Consider the following 17875-nt stretch of genomic DNA (forward strand, 5'->3'; position numbering starts at 1 on the left):
AAAGTAAAAGACAAAAATTAAACAGGAATGTTAGGCTCCCGGCTGCAAATAACTTTTTAATGACATTCCATTCATTATAGAGTGAAATGATTTGCTGAAACAAATTCTGGCTTTGTTTGGAAAAATGGAAACGTCAGCTATTTAATGATAGATTGGTGGGGCTTGGTACGGATCAAATTTCTTTGGCTAAGGTGGTAAAATGGTAGCTAAGTTAGTTTCCTTGCCCTGAGTCTGATATATACATATACATATGCATATATATTTATATATCTCTCCTTCTGGAAACATGGCTGCTCCTCTCAGCTGTGCAAACAGACACATTGACTTGGGGAGCGTTTGGGAGATGAATCATTATTCATAGTTCAGGTTCGTGCATAGTTAGGTGAGCACAAGTGGGAACACTTTCAATTATTTAAACAAAGAGTTGTTTTTTTTCAGGTTAAACTCAGACTCTGCAGTATTCCAGGTCAATGTGTGTGTGTGTGTGTGTGTCTGTGTGTTTGTTTCTGTGTTTGTGTGTGTGTTCCATCCTATAATAATAACACAGTGTCCAGAAGTAATGATGAAAAACGTACTTCCAATGTCAAGAATTCAATGATTCTAAGAATGTGGCATTGCTGTGGCCCACTCGGGGCACCCCTGGACCCATGTAGATCCGCTATGGGACCCCTGCTGGAGACCAGGGTTCACTGCCTGTCCCTGCTATAAAAATAGGTAAGGATATTTATTTTTTACTCTTGAATAGACAGAGAATGTTGCAATACAGTATAGTACCACGTTTTTACCCCCACATCAATGTATTGATGCACTGACCAAGAATACTTTTTTTATGGGACTGGAATTAATACATCCCACCCATGGATTTTGGCATTGGCAGGTAGGATTTTTATTTTTCTAGCCTTGCTGGCAGGTGGTCTCACAGGGCTGAATTGTTTCAAGTTTGAGTATTTGCAAATTGCCAGTACATCCCTGTTTCCAAAAATGTAAAGAAAAACAGAATGCAAGTTAAAACTCTACCATGCAAAGAAGAAACCATATATATGAACAAGATCCAGAAATGCTGCCACTTTCTCTGGGCCCGAGCTCATTTAAGATTGACTGAGGCAAAGTAGAAAACTGTCCTGTGGTCTGACAAATCAAATATGAGATTATTTTTGGGAATTATGGACGCGGCATCCTCCAGACTAAAGAGGAGAAGGACCATCCAGCTTGTTATCAGCACACAGTTCAAAAGACAGCGTCCATGATGGTATGGGGGTGCATTAGTGCATTTGCTCAGAAAATCCGGAAAAGTGTGGTATTTACATTATTTTTAGTTTAAATTGCAACTGCTAGCAAGATATCAAATGATTAAAATAGTCAGATTGAAGCTAGCGAGTGGCAGTGGAAGACATTATTCCACAGATGAAAGTGCTTTTGTCTGCTTAACCTCTGTAACCTCCTTTCAGGGGCAGCAGAACATGTCTGATCAAGGATATTTTGGCTCAGACCCAGGTCAAAAGATCTTTTGACATAGAAATACTCTGAATTCAAGTATTATCGCTTTAGCCTACAAAGAACCTGGTGGGCATGAAAGACTATCACCAGAGGGCACCTTTCAGCTCTATATTTATTTAGTTAACAGTATTTATTTAGTTCACTGATGATTTGTGCTAAATTACTGTAGATAGGCTGGACTTTTACTAGGAATGCATAGCTAATGAGATTTGAATCTGGTGTCGTCATGTTGATTTAATGTGACACTTAACTGACAACAACATTAGACGTGTGACTACAGTTTACATTGAATTGTATGTAATATCAACCCTGCAAGGGGGAAAAGTTGTTCACCGATCCCTTCAAGCTGAATCAATGGCCCAGGGGGCAGCTGTTGTAAGTTGGACCAGAACTTGTTGGCAATCAGAACTGCATCCGGTTTCAAAGTGGATTCCCAGAGGGAAGGTGGCACGGGCAGGTGGGGCTGTCTACTGTTAGACGTCGGGCGAAGTGTAAACGACAATCCACAGAGTAGCAGAGTTTGAATAAGAGAGACAGACTTGTAAATCAACTTGGCTGTGTCATATAAGGGTGGTTGATTTACCAGGGTGGTTGATCTACAAGGCTACTTGATTTACCAGGCTCCTTGATTTACCAGGCTCCTTGATTTACCAGGCTCCTTGATTTACCAGGCTCCTTGATTTACCAGGCTACTTGATCTACAAGGCTACTTGATTTACCAGGCTACTTGATTTACCAGGCTACTTGATCTACAAGGCTACTTGATTTACCAGGCTACTTGATCTACAAGGCTACTTGATCAGAGTTCTGCTGGCCCAACTCCTAACATCCGACCAGTGGTCATCATACTAAATGTATCAGAGATGTGCTGGCCCAACTCCTAACATCCGACCAGTGGTCATCATTCTAAATGTATCAGAGATGTGCTGGCCCATCTCCTAACATCCGACCAGTGGTCATCATTCTAAATGTATCAGAGATGTGCTGGCTCATCTCCTAAAATCCGACCAGTGGTCATCATTCTAAATGTATCAGAGATGTGCTGGCCCATCTCCTAACATCCGACCAGTGGTCATCATTCTAAATGTATCAGAGATGTGCTGGCCCATCTCCTAACATCCGACCAGTGGTCATCATTCTAAATGTATCAGAGATGTGCTGGCCCATCTCCTAACATCCGACCAGTGGTCATCATTCTAAATGTATCAGAGATGTGCTGGCCCATCTCCTAACATCCGATCAGTGGTCATCATTCTAAATGTATCAGAGATGTGCTGGCCCATCTCCTAACATCCGACCAGTGGTCATCATTCTAAATGTATCAGAGATGTGCTGGCCCATCTCCTAACATCCGACCAGTGGTCATCATTCTAAATGTATCAGAGATGTGCTGGCCCATCTCCTAACATCCGACCGGTGGTCATCATTCTAAATGTATCAGAGATGTGCTGGCCCATCTCATAACATCCGACCGGTGGTCATCATTCTAAATGTATCAGAGATGTGCTGGCCCATCTCCTAACACCCGACCAGTGGTCATCATTCTAAATGTATCAGAGATGTGCTGGCCCATCTCCTAACACCCGACCAGTGGTCATCATTCTAGATGTATCAGAGATGTGCTGGCCCAACTCCTAACATCATTCCAAAACAATCAGATCCCTTCCAACTCTGTATTTCTTCTGCCAGGTTTAAAGCGAGGAGAAAAAATCAGACCAGGAATGCACTGACAACTGTAGGTTTGACCTTACTTGTTAACCTCTCCATTAACCGTTCATGCAGAGTTTTTCAGCAGAAGTCTTTTGTCTGTGCAGTTTTAGCATTGCTGACTTGACAGGTTTCTTCTTTGGGTGGACCCATGGTGTGGGTCCTGGGCTGATACAACTACACTAAATTTGTCACACATTCCTCCATTTATCAGGTGCTTTGCTCTACACACAACTGTTCTTTATTCGTTATTCAAACCTTTTTGCTTATTTTCAAGGCCCAGTCAAAGAAATGACTGCCAAGAAGAAGAAAAGGAGAAAATAAGGACACCTGGTTGTCGAGTCAGAGCAGTGTAGGCTAGGTATCACCATAGAGATTCTGAAGCCATTTGCTTCATACATTTTTAGAGAAGATTTCTCTGGGGTTTGAGAGAAGGTCCAAATACTTTTTACGGGTGTTAAAACTTGGATGAAATGGTGGAGAGCAAACAGAGAATATTTCATCCCTCATGCTAACGCAGTGTTTACAACGCCTGCAAACAAAACGGAGGAGAACTAGCTGAAAGTCTGACAGCTGGTTCAATCTGAGACATCTCCATGCTCTGCTCTGACCTCCACTCCTGATCAAGTGCTTTTCATTGTTCGTTCTCTGTCTTGTGAAGCTCTGATTTGACCAATTACCTCTCTAGGGTTAAAGGTCACCTAGTGGGGTACACCACCTGTGAGTATGCGTGCTAGTGTGTGTCTGTTTGGTTGCCTTTAAAAATGATGATTCATTATTTCTGTGAATGAATCCAGATGATAAGCATTAGAGCGACTTTCCTTTTATGATCGTTTCCTGGCTGACATTGGAGGCCCTAGAGCACTCCACCAACACAAGATGGCAACAATTCTAATTTGCCTCCCAGAATCTGTCCAGATAGTTTGAGGCCCTGTCATTAGTCCTAATTCCCACTGACCTAATGAAGGGCTTGTTAATCCTGTCAAATCAGCCTTGATAAGAGATTTTTCGACGGAGGGAAACTTAAACATGTCCGTCTCTCTTGACGTTGTTTGTTGAGGTATTATTCGTCCTTCAAGCGTGACTGTGAGTGTTTCTTTAGCTACTGGATGGGGGTAACCCCAGTCACTTGCTCCTCAACACCTGTGTTTACTTAAAGCCCTCCAGCCAGGCCTCCATGACCCAGCACCAATCCTTCACTGTGAGCTCCATCCCAGCCTCCAAATATGTGCTTCTCGCTGCACTTTCACCACTGTGCCATTCCTCCTAGACGTTCATAATGGGGCACGAGCCAACAGGCTAGTATAAATTACACTCCTCTCTCCCAACTCCAGTATATTTGTACATGGTGGTAGAGAGAGGGAAGGGGGAAAGACAGATCCTGTTCTCTACTATTGTAGTTGAAGCACAGGAGCGTCATAGGTGGACAAAGAGTTGGGGGTCTCTTTCTGTCTTGCACTCTGTGGTTGATGAGCAGATGAATCATTACAGTGCTTGGGTGGAGGTGACCAGATCCCTGGTGTTACCCTGGTCTAGCCCTGACCAATGCTGCAGAACAGAAGTAAATATGTCTTTTCCTGTAGACTTTTTTTCTCCAACCGCGGTTTCAACTGACCTGACTGATTCAGCATATCAGCCAGCGAGTTATTTGAAAGAGATGCCCTGGGTTAGTGTTGAGGTGAACAGGGCTGGAGAGCCCTGACATTGTGACAGGTGGCAGATGGGAAATAGCAAGCTAAAGGATTTTCACAGTAAGTGTAGCCGTGCTGTGATGTCAGTTCTGTTTCCCCTGCTTCTTTAGCACCGTTCAGCAGGGCCAGGGAGGTCATGTAGAGTTGAGGGCTCCATTACTTGTCATTATTTATTCACTGATGATTGCTGGGAGACCTGGGAGTATTATAACAGTCCTGAGGATTACAGTGGACCGCTGGAATGTAGCCTGTGTCGTTATAGTGGAGGGGGAGAAGAAATGGGACCGTAGAGCCAATCCCGACCTGTCAAGGTGCAACTTATCTGAAGGGGCAGGTGGATGGATCTGACATCCTGTGACTTTGAAAGAGTCTGGTATCTTTTAACAAGAGTAATTGATGCTTGTTGATTCTTACTGTAGAAACCCGAATAAGCTGTAGTAAGTGTTGTTCTGCTATAGGCTACATCATATAGGATGAAAACCTGCAGTAAACTGGACAGTCTGAATGCATGTGAAGGCCTGTGTTACAGTGTGGTTTTATCAAGTCTGGATCAGGAAGCTTGTTGAAACGTTTGTTTAGAGAAATTCTCTGTGGTTTAAGACCTTAGAGAACAACATATCAGAGGGTTACAATACACTGAAAGACCTGTCAATTTTCCACCCCAATCCCCTCTACTTTACCAATGTAGGATAAACCCCCTACAGATGATGCAAACAAACCTCTGAGCTGGCATATGGGTTGGTTACTGATAAAAACCTGTTCCTAACAAAGAAAAGAAACGCATCGTGATTCTGGATCCCATAAAACATAGTTTTGACAGAACAACGGTACACATCAGGATTCTGGAACCAATTGAACCTATTCCTGAAAGATGTACGGAATACCTCAGGATTCTGGAAACGATGAAACATGCTCCTAACAGAAGAACGGAATAATTCAGGATTCTGAATTCAATTAAGCCAGTTCCTAACAGAGGAATGGAATTCATCAGGATTCTGGAACCGATAAAACCTGTTCCTGACAGAGGAACGGAACATATCAGGATTCTGGAACCATTAGAGTGGAATGAACAGAAATAATTCTGTGTGGGAAACCCAGAGTACAGCCTACATGCTGCTGGGTAATTTAAAACTTTGACATTTCTCTCACTCTTGTTATTGTTTCCTTAAGCTTTCCTGATGAAGACTTTAGCACCACATTCTGCATAGTGCTTTGCTTTTGTCAGGGCCCTTATTGTGGAGAAGGGTGCCATTTGGGACACAGTGTCCATATAAAAGATGTCAGATTGTGAGGGGCAGTTTAACAGCTTCCCGGCTCGTATTGACACAGCTCCACCAGAGGGCTGTATGTAATGTCAGGCTGTTCACTAGAGGCCATCTGAGATCCATTCTGATAAAAGCTGCTCTATATTATGCCCCTACTGTGATTCATTACTATTGTGGGCTCTGGGTATGTGAGGCTAGCATCTCTCTCTGTTGTGGTCAGGGGAGCCATGTTGACCAATACAGACTGGAGTATGCACACATGCACAAGTAATCACACACATATGGAGGTAGATAAACACAGAGACACACACACACACACACCTATACGCACACACAGGGTTAGATGAATGCATTAAGTCGTTACCGATTACACAAACAAGTAGTCAGTAATGTAATGCCTAGCATTACCCAAAATGACGATCATTACCATATTAGATTGACTCTCTGCCTTTTGATAGTATTTACTAGGATTTTGGGGAACACTGACAAGAACAGAACATTACAGAACATTTCCAGGTCTTTGATGTCCTTTGGTCTCCACTTATGGACAGCCATCTTCGATCCAAACCACTGGTTTACAGCAGTATTCATGTCCTAAAACTGAAAAACAGGTTTTTTTATGTGTGCTTGGAGTTATTGACCTAGTAAGATCCATCTGCAGACAGGTTTTAGCCTCTCTGCAGAGGATTCCTGGGCTTTGGCCAGAATATCCTGGTACTGGGCTTTTGCCAGAATACCCTGGTACTGGGCTGGGATTAAATGGTATTTTTCAAATGATTTACCTCCAGTTAACAACAGGATGATTCTATATGTTTGCAACCAAAACCAATGATCAAGATATAGTTCTTGACATTCTGGTAGTTGTTGTTATATTTTATATCCAAAATAAATGCCCTCTCTGGAGAAAATATTTAGAAACTGCTTTTTGACCCTTGTCGACATTGAGACCTTGGCACTAAAACATTTTTTATTTACATGAAGTTGCATCCCCTATACAGTTAGGTCTGGAAATATTTGGACACTGACACAATTTTCCAAATTTTGGCTCTGTACCCCACCAAAATGTATTTAAAATGAAACAACCGAGATGCAATTGAAGTGCCCTATATATCTGTATGTGTCCTTCTGAATCACCTATATATCTGTATGTGTCCTGCTGAATCCCCTATATACCTGTACATGTGTCCTGCTGAATCATCTATATATCTGTGTGTCCTGCTGAATCCCCTATATATCTGTACAAGTGTCCTGCTGAATCCCCTATTTATCTGTATGTGTCCTGCTGAATTCCGTGGGATTGTGGATTGTTGACGTGCTGTACTCTGCCTGTTGTTACCTGCCTAACTTTTTTCGAATTTACTCTATATAAACTAATTGGTAAAAATTCTATTTTAAGAGTTTTACCAACGCAATATTTTTTCTGTTGACCTCTTACCCAACTTTACTACACCGGGACCCTTTTTGGACATAATTAACGGAACTACTCACCCCTGAACACCCGAGGCTAAGTATCATTAAAATGCCTTATCACTCTAATTGTTGTAGCAACAACACGGAGGAGAACTCTCGTCTTCTGTTAAATATAGCAGAGTTAGAGGCTCGGCTTCTGACGCAAATGTCAGGCAAGGATTATGCTAGTGTAGAAATAGAAAAAACTGCATCAGTGCCACCAGGAAGAAACTATAGTTTAGTTAGCCCCCCGGCACAGCTCCTGCAGCCGGGCAAGAACTTTCTCTTGGTCACTGGGAAGAAATGCCGTCGACCAGTTAAACCTGAATCGTTGCTAAATCCAACCAAGACTTTCAACAGGTTTTCCCCACTGGAGTCGGAGTCAAGGCCCGAGCCGTCTTCGGAGGGGAATGATCGGCAGGCATGTTCTACCGGTGGCCTTGAAAAACTGAAAACTTTAGTCATTGGCGATTCCATTACCCGCAGTATTAGACTAAAGAATCAGCCGGCGATCGTACATTGTTTACCGGGGAGCAGAGCCACCGACGTAGCCGCAAATCTGGGGTTGGTGCTAGCGAAGTCTAAAACTGGCAAGTATAGAGAGTACAGAGATATTGTTATTCACGTTGGCACCAACGACGTTAGGATGAAACAGTCAGAGGTTACGAAGCAGAACATAGCATCTGAGTGTAAATTAGCCAGAAAGATGTGTCGGCATCGAGTAATTGTCTCTGGCCCCCTCCCAGCTAGGTGTAGTGACGAGCTCTACAGCAGACTTGCGCAACTCAATCGCTGGCTGAAAACGGAGTTCTGCCCGTCGCAGGAGGTAGAGTTTGTAGATAACTGGCTTTCTTTTTGGGACTCTCCCAGAAATAGAGCCAGGCCTGATCTGCTGAGGAGCGACAGACTCCACCCTAGCTGGAGTGGTGCTCTTCTTTTATCTAGGAACATTGACAGGAGTCTCACTCCTATAGCTTTAACATGAGATAGGGTGCAGGTCAGGCTGCAGGCTGTTAGCCAGCCTGCTAGCATAGTGGAGTCTGTCAATAGCATAGCCAGAGTAGTTAGTACAGCTTTACCTATTGCCACTGTGACTCGTTCCAGGCTGAGAAAAGTTAAACAAGGTAGTGCTAACAAAAATAACCTTATTAAGATAAAGCCTTCCTCCGCCTCGGTCACAAATAAAAATGACTATCACCTCGCATCTCAAAATGGGACTCCTAAATGTTAGATCCCTTGCTCCAAAGACAGTTGCCGTAAATTCATTAATCTCGGACCATAAACTATATGTTATTGGTTTATGTGAAACGTGGCTGAAGCCTAATGAATTCACTGCCTTAAATGAGGCCTCTCTTCCTGGTTATACTAGTGATCATATCCCTCGTGCATCCCGAAAAGGAGGGGGTGTCGCTAATATTTATGACAGTAAATATAAATTTACTCTCAAACATATCACTGAGTTTAATTCTTTTGAAGTTTTTCTAATGAAAGTTAACCAGGCCGATAAATCGTTTTACATAGCTGTGTCCGGCTGAATCCCCTATATATCTGTACAAGTGTCCTGCTGAATCCCCTATATATCTGTATGTGTCCTGCTGAATTCCCTATATATCCGTGTGTGTCCTGCTGAATCCCCTATATATCTGAATGTGTCCTGCTGAATCACCTATTTACCTGTACAAGTGTCCTGCTGAATCACCTATTTACCTATACAAGTGTCCTGCTGAATCACCTATTTACCTGTACAAGTGTCCTGCTGAATCACCTATTTACCTGTACAAGTGTCCTGCTGAATCACCTATTTACCTGTACAAGTGTCCTGCTGAATCACCTATTTACCTGTACAAGTGTCCTGCTGAATCACCTATTTACCTGTACAAGTGTCCTGCTGAATCACCTATTTACCTTTAAGAAGCCCTGGTCAAGAACTACAGGTAACGTATGATCTCTGTAATTGCAAACAAAGGTTTCTGTACCAAATATTAAGTTATGCTTTTCTGATGTATCAAATACTTACACTCACCTAAAGGATTATTAGGAACACCATACTAATACTGTGTTTGACCCCCTTTCGCCTTCAGAACTGCCTTAATTCTACGTGGCATTGATTCAACAAGGTGCTGAAAGCATTCTTTAGAAATGTTGGCCCATATTGATAGGATAGCATCTTGCAGTTGATGGAGATTTGTGGGATGCACATCCAGGGCACGAAGCTCCCGTTCCACCACATCCCAAAGATGCTCTATTGGGTTGAGATCTGGTGACTGTGGGGGCCATTTCAGTACAGTGAACTCATTGTCATGTTCAAGAAACCAATTTGAAATGATTCAAGCTTTGTGACATGGTGCATTATCCTGCTGGAAGTAGCCATCAGAGGATGGGTACATGGTGGTCATAAAGGGATGGACATGGTCAGAAACAATGCTCAGGTAGGCCGTGGCATTTAAACAATGCTCAATTGGCACTAAGGGGCCTAAAGTGTGCCAAGAAAACATCCCCCACACCATTACACCACCACCACCAGCCTGCACAGTGGTAACAAGGCATGATGGATCCATGTTACGCCAAATTCTGACTCTACCATCTAAATGTCTCAACAGAAATCGAGACTCATCAGACCAGACAACATTCCTCCAGTCTTCAACTGTCCAATTTTGGTGAGCTCGTGCAAATTGTAGCCTCTTTTTCCTATTTGTAGTGGAGATGAGTGGTACCTGGTGGGGTCTTCTGCTGTTGTAGCCCATCCGCCTCAAGGTTGTGCGTGTTGTGGCTTCACAAATGCTTTGCTGCATACCTAGGTTGTAATGAGTGGTTATTTCAGTCAAAGTTGCTCTTCTATCAGCTTGAATCAGTCGGCCCATTCTCCTCTGACCTCTAGCATAAACAAGGCATTTTCGCCCACAGGACTGCCGCATACTGGATGTTTTTCCCTTTTCACACCATTCTTTGTAAACCCTAGAAATGGTTGTGCGTGAAACTCCCAGTAAATGAGCAGATTGTGAAATACTCAGACCAGCCCGTCTGGTACCAACAACCATGCCGCGCTCAAAATTGCTTAAATCACCTTTCTTTCCCATTCTGACATTCAGTTTGGAGTTCAGGAGATTGTCTTGACCTGGACCACACCCCTAAATGCATTGAAGCAACTGCCATGTGATTGGTTGATTAGATAATTGCATTAATGAGAAATTTAACAGGTGTTCCTAATAATCCTTTAGGTGAGTGTATAGGGCACTACAATTGTATCTTGGTTGTACAGCCCAAGTTCATCATGAACAGTGAAAACTTCACTTCGATCACCTCTAGAACATTTATTAATTTAATTTATTTAACCAATATTTAACTAGGAAAGTCACTTGAGACCAAACTGTCATTCTCCGTGATCAAAATACTTATGTCATGCAATAAAATGCAAATTAATCAAATGTAATAAATTAATTAATCCTGAAAATCACATGATTTTTAAGTAATTAATTTGCATTTTATTGTTTGGTCTCAAGTGACTTTCCTAGTTAAATATTGGTTAAATAAATTAAATTAATAAATGTTCTAGAGGTATTTGAAGTGACGTTTTCACTGTTCAGCTTCCTTATTCACGAAAACACAGCTTAAAGGTGACATTTAAGACTACAGCCATACCAGTGCTTTTATTCACCACTCCAGGCACCAACTGAAGGAAATGCCAGTGTTACAGCTATTACAAATAGCACATTTCTAACGGTCCAGATATGTAGGTGGTCAGTTTTTGCTAGCTGCTGGTTTTGACTTCCCAGAAGGCTTTTTTGTGGCATCCCATCTGGCGACGGAGGCAATGTGTGCCAATTAAGACGCATCTGTTTGACACTTGTATGAATCAAAATCTAAACACACACAGATGTGGGAGTACATTGCATCTGTTCTACTCATGAATGTTATAGATATAGCTGCCTATCTTTGATCTTAATGCCTAGTTGCTTTACCTCACTGATAAGTACATAAACCTTCTCTAACACTCACCCCTGCATATCAGCTTGGTATGGGTGTTCTATTGTGACTCGTCATTTTTTTTAGGCATTCTCTGTATATTCCTACATATTGCTTCCTTATCTCTTTCCTTTACTTAAACTCTGCATTGGACAAAAAACTGTAATAATTTATTTTTTATTAATTTGGCTTAAGCCTTTGAATGTCAACCATCACATCATACTTAATAGACTCGGCAGCCTGTCAAATCTGAGGGCCTGCTGTCTACAGCTCTGGCAGTGTCTGGGTGTTCTTCAAGGTTTTGTTTTTGGGCCAACCCTATTCTCTATTTATATTAATGTTGTATTCCCTGTATATATTATTACATGCCCCTTAGCCCACTCCCCATAGTAACCTGCTCTGCTACACCAGTTCTTATCTAATTCTGTTCCCAAAAGACTTTACTTCATTTGGTCATCATTATTTCAGCTTTTTGCCACCAATGACTGGAACAAATAGAAAAATTATTTTAGCTTGACACTTTCTTAACACCTCAGTCTTTTAAAAATAAGCTAAACAGGTATTTTTTACAAATGAGCTAAACAAGTATCTTTTACAGATTAACTAAAGCTACTTCCTGATCAATGCACTAGCTAATCCTTTAGGTCTTACTGTATTTGGTTTCATTTCACTGATTGTTGTTTGTTTATTAGTATTTTTTTACATAACTCTTCATCTTGATGTCCCGAACCACCACTGCCTTGCGTTGTGTTTTATTTCCATGTTGTTAGTGGATCTTTGTGGAAGAAAGGTGGCAATGGAGAGTTCAGGTTGTGGTTGAGGACAAGCAGTCAATTTAATCAAAGTGATGAACTCTTTGGGCTGTACCAGAGTCAGGTGATAAACTCTTTGAGCTGTACCAGAGTCAGGTGATAAACTCTTTGAGCTGTACCAGAGTCAGGTGATGAACTCTTTGAGCTGTACCATAGTCAGTTGATGAACTCTTTGGGCTGTGTCGGAGTCAGGTGATGAACTCTTTGGGCTGTGTCGGAGTCAGGTGATGAACTCTTTGGGCTGTACCAGAGTCAAGTGATTAACTCTTTGGGCTGTACAACCGAGATACAGTTGAAGTGCCCTATATATCTGTAGGTGTCCTGCTGAATCCCCTATATACCTGTACAAGTGTCCTGCTGAATCACCTATATATCTGTACAAGTGTCCTGTTAAACCTCTCAGTAGCGCTGTTCCCCTGAGGGTGATGGGGACATGAGTGGGTCTTGGTTATTCCTGTGATCTTGCAGAGCTCCTTCACTACTGCATCCTCAAAGTTGGGGTGCTGAAGTCTGGCAGGGAAGCCAATCCAGCACAGAAAGTTTCTCATGAGTCACAGTGCCTTTTGGTCATTTCTAGGAAAGGCCTAAGCAAAGGGAGAGAAATATTCTGTCATCACCAGCATACAGTAAGGGAAAAATATATTTGATCCCCTGCTGATTTTGTACATTTGCCCACTGATGAATAAATTATCAGTCTATAATCTTAATGGTAGGTTTATTTGAACAGTGAGAAACAACAATATAAAATCCCCCCCAAAAAACAAAAAAATCCAGAAAAACGCACGTCAAAAATGCAATCCATAATTTGGACTCTCCAGTGTCATGGATGTTTACCAGGGGATCTATGAGGTCTTCTTGAAACAGTACCCACAGTTTTCACACCATGCTTTAATGTCTTGGTACATCCTGGGCCAGTACAAGTATGCAGCTTCTCTGTCATTGCAGCTTTTAAAACTAGCAATTCATTGAAACCCCCCACTGCATTTTAGATCCATTGATAAGTTCCCCTATTTGACCAACCTCTTCCACTTCTTTGAAAGAATCCTGACTTGTTGTCCTTCCAACTTTTAACTGCACCAGGGCTTATTGTTAGCCTGCAAATGGCTAGCCAAAGTTAGTTTCCTGGCTACTGTATTTTGATAGCTACCTGGCTGTATGCTTTATTTGTGGCTAGCTGATGTTACTAGTTACTTTTCATTGCTGACATTATACTGGGAAGTGCTATCTACATTGTCAGATACTGATGTTCTGTTTTCATTCATAGAAAGTTTGCATTCTGTTGGCCTGCACACAGCCTCATTTGAATCCTGGGTGTAATTATTCTGAATGGACGTAAACAAAGAGGAACACTCTTTGAGTGTTAATTTAGCAATTTCTCAGAAGTTGCTTTACAAGTTTATCAACTCTACATTATTTGGTATGTTGTTGTTAGTGTTGTTGTGTCCTCTTGCATTTTAGTATATTTGACCAGGTTGTAATTTATCATGAGAATTAGCTCTCAATTGAATTAGTGTGTGTTCAATTAAAATGAGCATTTAACTGTGTATATGCACCTGATTATGAAGCATGATTAGATGAGATTTTATTGGTACATTCAGTTACAGTTCAGTAAGTCTTAAGTGCACAGGAAGTAAAGTCTTACCTCTTCCACACTTGTACACATCTGTTGCCTCTTGACATGGCTGCCAAAAACTTTCTATTGGCTGAAAGTGCCACAGGAAACACACACTTAGTTCTCAGCTCACGAGTGTTAGCGGATGTTCATGGCCAACTTAAAACAAATGTAACATGGCCAACCTAAAACAAATGTAACATGGCCAACCTAAAACAAATGTAACATGGCCAACCTAAAACAAATGTAACATGGCCAACTTAAAACGAATGGAAATATTATATCTAATATTCACAATCTGGGGGCTAACAATTTTGGACACACCTCTGTTATCCTTTTCTTGACAGTTTGAAATCTTGGTCATTCCCTGAAAATCCTTCAAGAACCATTAAAACCTTAAAGAGAGCCATCACAAGTGTCTGTCTTCTGCCAGGTTTTGACTTCTTTCCATTTGTGCAAAAGGTTTCCGCCAGGATAGTTCTTTGAAGTCACAGTTCACGAGGATGATTGAACAACACTGGACTTTCTTGAGGGACACTGGATCGTCTTGAGCAGAACCAGCACCCTGATGTTTTCCACCAAGCAGCTATACTGCTATTCCTGCTACTCCTGTATTCCCAGCTCCTCACATCTGCTCGCGGGCCTGACTGACAGTTTGAAGCTATCACTGGAGGATGACGGCCACCTGCCCTGGGCCCCTGTATGCATATTCAATAAGGAAACACAAATGAAAGAGACACCCCATTGGACATTCCACGGGTGTTGATGTAATCTCGCAGTGTAATTCAAACCGGCTGCGTACCGTCACTGTTTGACTCGTTCCACTCTGATATGTTCACATATTCTTTGTGAACAGATCAAAACTTGGGGTGCAGGGAAATGTCTTGTATACTCCCCTCAGGGCTCTGTGGAGTGCTGGCTTCAAACAAGGAAATGGGGTTTTCAAGTGTTTTTTTTTTCATTCACACCTCTATATTTTTTGATGCACTATTTGAATGTGTGTTTGATCTTTGCCTGGCAGACATTAATAGTCAGTCAGTGAGGTTGGTTTCTCCCCAACCCTTCTGTGCAAACAACAGGAATATATTTGCATTGATTAGAACAAAAGTTACTGTCATTGGGCACCAATGAAATGTAAGTACACACCAAAAAGTTGGCTACAATTGGTCCCATTACTCTTACATTAGCAACAGCTTAGAGAACAACCTTCTCTCTGAACTCCAAATACAGGTGCTGGTCATAATATTTGAATATCATCAAAAAGTTGATTTATTTCAGTAATTCCATTCAAAAAGTGAAACCTATGTATACATTCATTCCACACAGACTGATATATTTCAAGTGTTTATTTATTTTAATTTTGATGATTATAACTGACAACTAATGAAAACCCCAAATTCAGTATCTTAAAAAATTTGAATATTGTGAAAAGGTACAATTTTGAAGACACCTGGTGCCACACTCTAATCAGCTAATTAACCCAAAACACCTGCAAAGGCCTTTAAATGGTCACTCAGTCTAGTTCTGTAGGCAACACAATCATGGGGAAGACTGCTGACTTGACAGCTGTCCAAAAGACGACCATTGACACCTTTCACAAGGAGGGCAAGACACAAAAGGTCATAGCTAAAGAGGCTGGCTGTTCACAGAGCTCTGTGTCCAAGCACATTAATAGAGAGGCGAAGGGAAGGAAAAGATGTGGTAGAAAAAAGTGTACAAGTAATAGGGATGACCGCACCCTGGAGAGGATTGTGAAACAAAACCCATTCAAAAATGTGGGCGAGATTCACAAAGAGTGGACTGCAGCTGGAGTCAGTGCTTCAAGAACCACCACGCACAGACGTATGCAAGACATGGGTTTCAACTGTCGCATTCCTTGTGTCAAGCCACTCTTGAACAAGACACAGCGTCAGAAGCGTCTCGCCTGGGCTAAAGACAAAAAGGACTGGACTGCTGCTGAGTTATGTTCTCTGATTGAAGTAAATTTAGCATTTCCTTTGTAAATCAAGGTCCCAGAGTCTGGAGGAAGAGAGGAGAGGCACAGAATCCACGTTGCTTGAAGACCAGTGTAAAGTTTCCACAGTCAGTGATGGTTTTGGGTGCCATGTCATCTGCTGGTGTTGGTCCACTGTGTTTTCTGAGCTCCAAGGTCAACGCAGCCGTCTACCAGGAATTTTAAGAGCACTTCATGCTTCCTGCTGCTGACCAACTTTATGGAGATGCAGATTTCATTTTCCAACAGGACATGGCACCTGCACACAGTGCCAAAGCTACCTGTACCTGGTTTAAGGACCATGGTATCCCTGTTCTTAATTGGCCAGCAAACTCGCCTGACCTTAACCCTATAGAAAATCTATGGGGTATTGTGAAGAGGAGGATGCGATACGCCAGACCCAACAATGCAGAAGAGCTGAAGGCCACTATCAGAGCAACCTGGACTTTCATAACACCTGAGCAGTGCCACAGACTGATCGACTCCATGCCACACCGCATTGCTGCAGTAATTCAGGCAAAAGGAGCCCCAACTAAGTATTGAGTGCTGTACATGCTCATACTTTTCATGTTCATACTTTTCAGTTGGTCAACATTTCTAAAAATCTTTTTTTGTATTGGTCTTAAGTGATATTCACATTTTCTGAGATACTGAATTTGGAATTTTCATCAGTGGTCAGTTATAATCATCACAATTAAACGAAATAAACATTTGAAATATATCAGTCTGTGTATAATGAATGAATATAATATACAAGTTTCACTTTTAGAATGGAATTACTGAAATAAATCAACATTTTGATGATATTCTAATTTTATGATCAGTACCTCCTGGCTGGGCTGAGAAGATATCAGACTGATCTGTTATAGTTAATAATGGACATGAACAGATCCCAGTGCTGCCCTGGACTTCAGTACCTCCTGGCTGGGCTGAGAAGATACCAGACTGATCTGTTATAGTTAATAGTGGACATGGACAGATCCCAGTGCTGCCCTGGACCTCAGTACCCCCTGGCTGGGCTGAGAAGATACCAGACTGATCTGTTATAGTTAATAGTGGACATGGACAGGTCCCAGTGCTGCCCTGGACTTCAGTACCTCCTGGCTGGGCTGAGAAGTTGTGCCATGCAGAGGTATCAGGGTTCCCTTTAAAACCAAGGAGACATGAAGACATTCTCTGAGTGGTAAAAACAGGTGCATCCCTTCTTACCTTAATTTGCATAGCGATAAATGGTAAATAGAAACTCTTCAATGGCATTTAATGGTCAACTGATCACACACAAAGATCAGGCAATTGTACTGACTCCTCCCCTTTGGTTTCAAAGGGAACTCAAACAGGATGTCATTGTGGGACCCTGTGGTTCAGCTGACACCTCTAAGACCTGGACTGGACCTGACTGGAGCATAAATAGAAGCGGAGCAATAGGAGGGTTTGTCTGTGTGCAGCACAGAGCGTGGCCCTGCTTCACATGACAACAAATCAGGCCGACTATCGAGGAAATGTATTGGAAATAGCACTCCAAGATGTATCTGGAACAGACTCATGGTTTGAGTTATGGCTGACGAATGAATGCCAGATAAATCACAGCTAACAGGAGCGTATTTGACATAGCGACCACCCTTTCCATGGGAGTGATGTATTAATGATTAAACCGGTCGTTCTGAGTTCTGATTGGAGTAAAATCTGTGGTATATGAGACCATTTACTATGTCTATGACATCACATCACTTCTTACTTTCATAATTGTGTTGGTTTATTTAGCAAAAGAGGCCTCTCAAAGATGTTTGGGTGTATCGCTAGTATACATGTGCTGGGTCCATGCTTTTCTGCAATGTGTTGAGCTAAAAGAAAATATTGGGTGTTATGTATTGGCTATATACCACACC

General features: G+C 42.0%; 1 protein-coding gene and 1 long non-coding RNA gene across 3 annotated transcripts in view; one reads left to right on the forward strand and one right to left on the reverse strand.

The window, feature by feature from the left end:
• The window catches only part of cfap299 (cilia and flagella associated protein 299), a 127817-nt gene that overhangs the window by 24265 nt on the left and 85677 nt on the right, over positions 1-17875 (forward strand). The gene's annotated exons all lie outside the window — the stretch shown is intronic.
• LOC109616525 lies at positions 12258-14566 on the reverse strand. The gene is made up of 3 exons (XR_002197676.3): positions 14321-14566; positions 14027-14087; positions 12258-12968 (listed from the first exon to the last, which is right to left on the reverse strand). It is a non-coding gene; the product is annotated as an uncharacterized LOC109616525 (long non-coding RNA).

The sequence above is a fragment of the Esox lucius genome, chromosome 13 (genome assembly GCF_011004845.1).
Source record: "Esox lucius isolate fEsoLuc1 chromosome 13, fEsoLuc1.pri, whole genome shotgun sequence".
Classification (NCBI taxonomy): domain Eukaryota; kingdom Metazoa; phylum Chordata; class Actinopteri; order Esociformes; family Esocidae; genus Esox; species Esox lucius.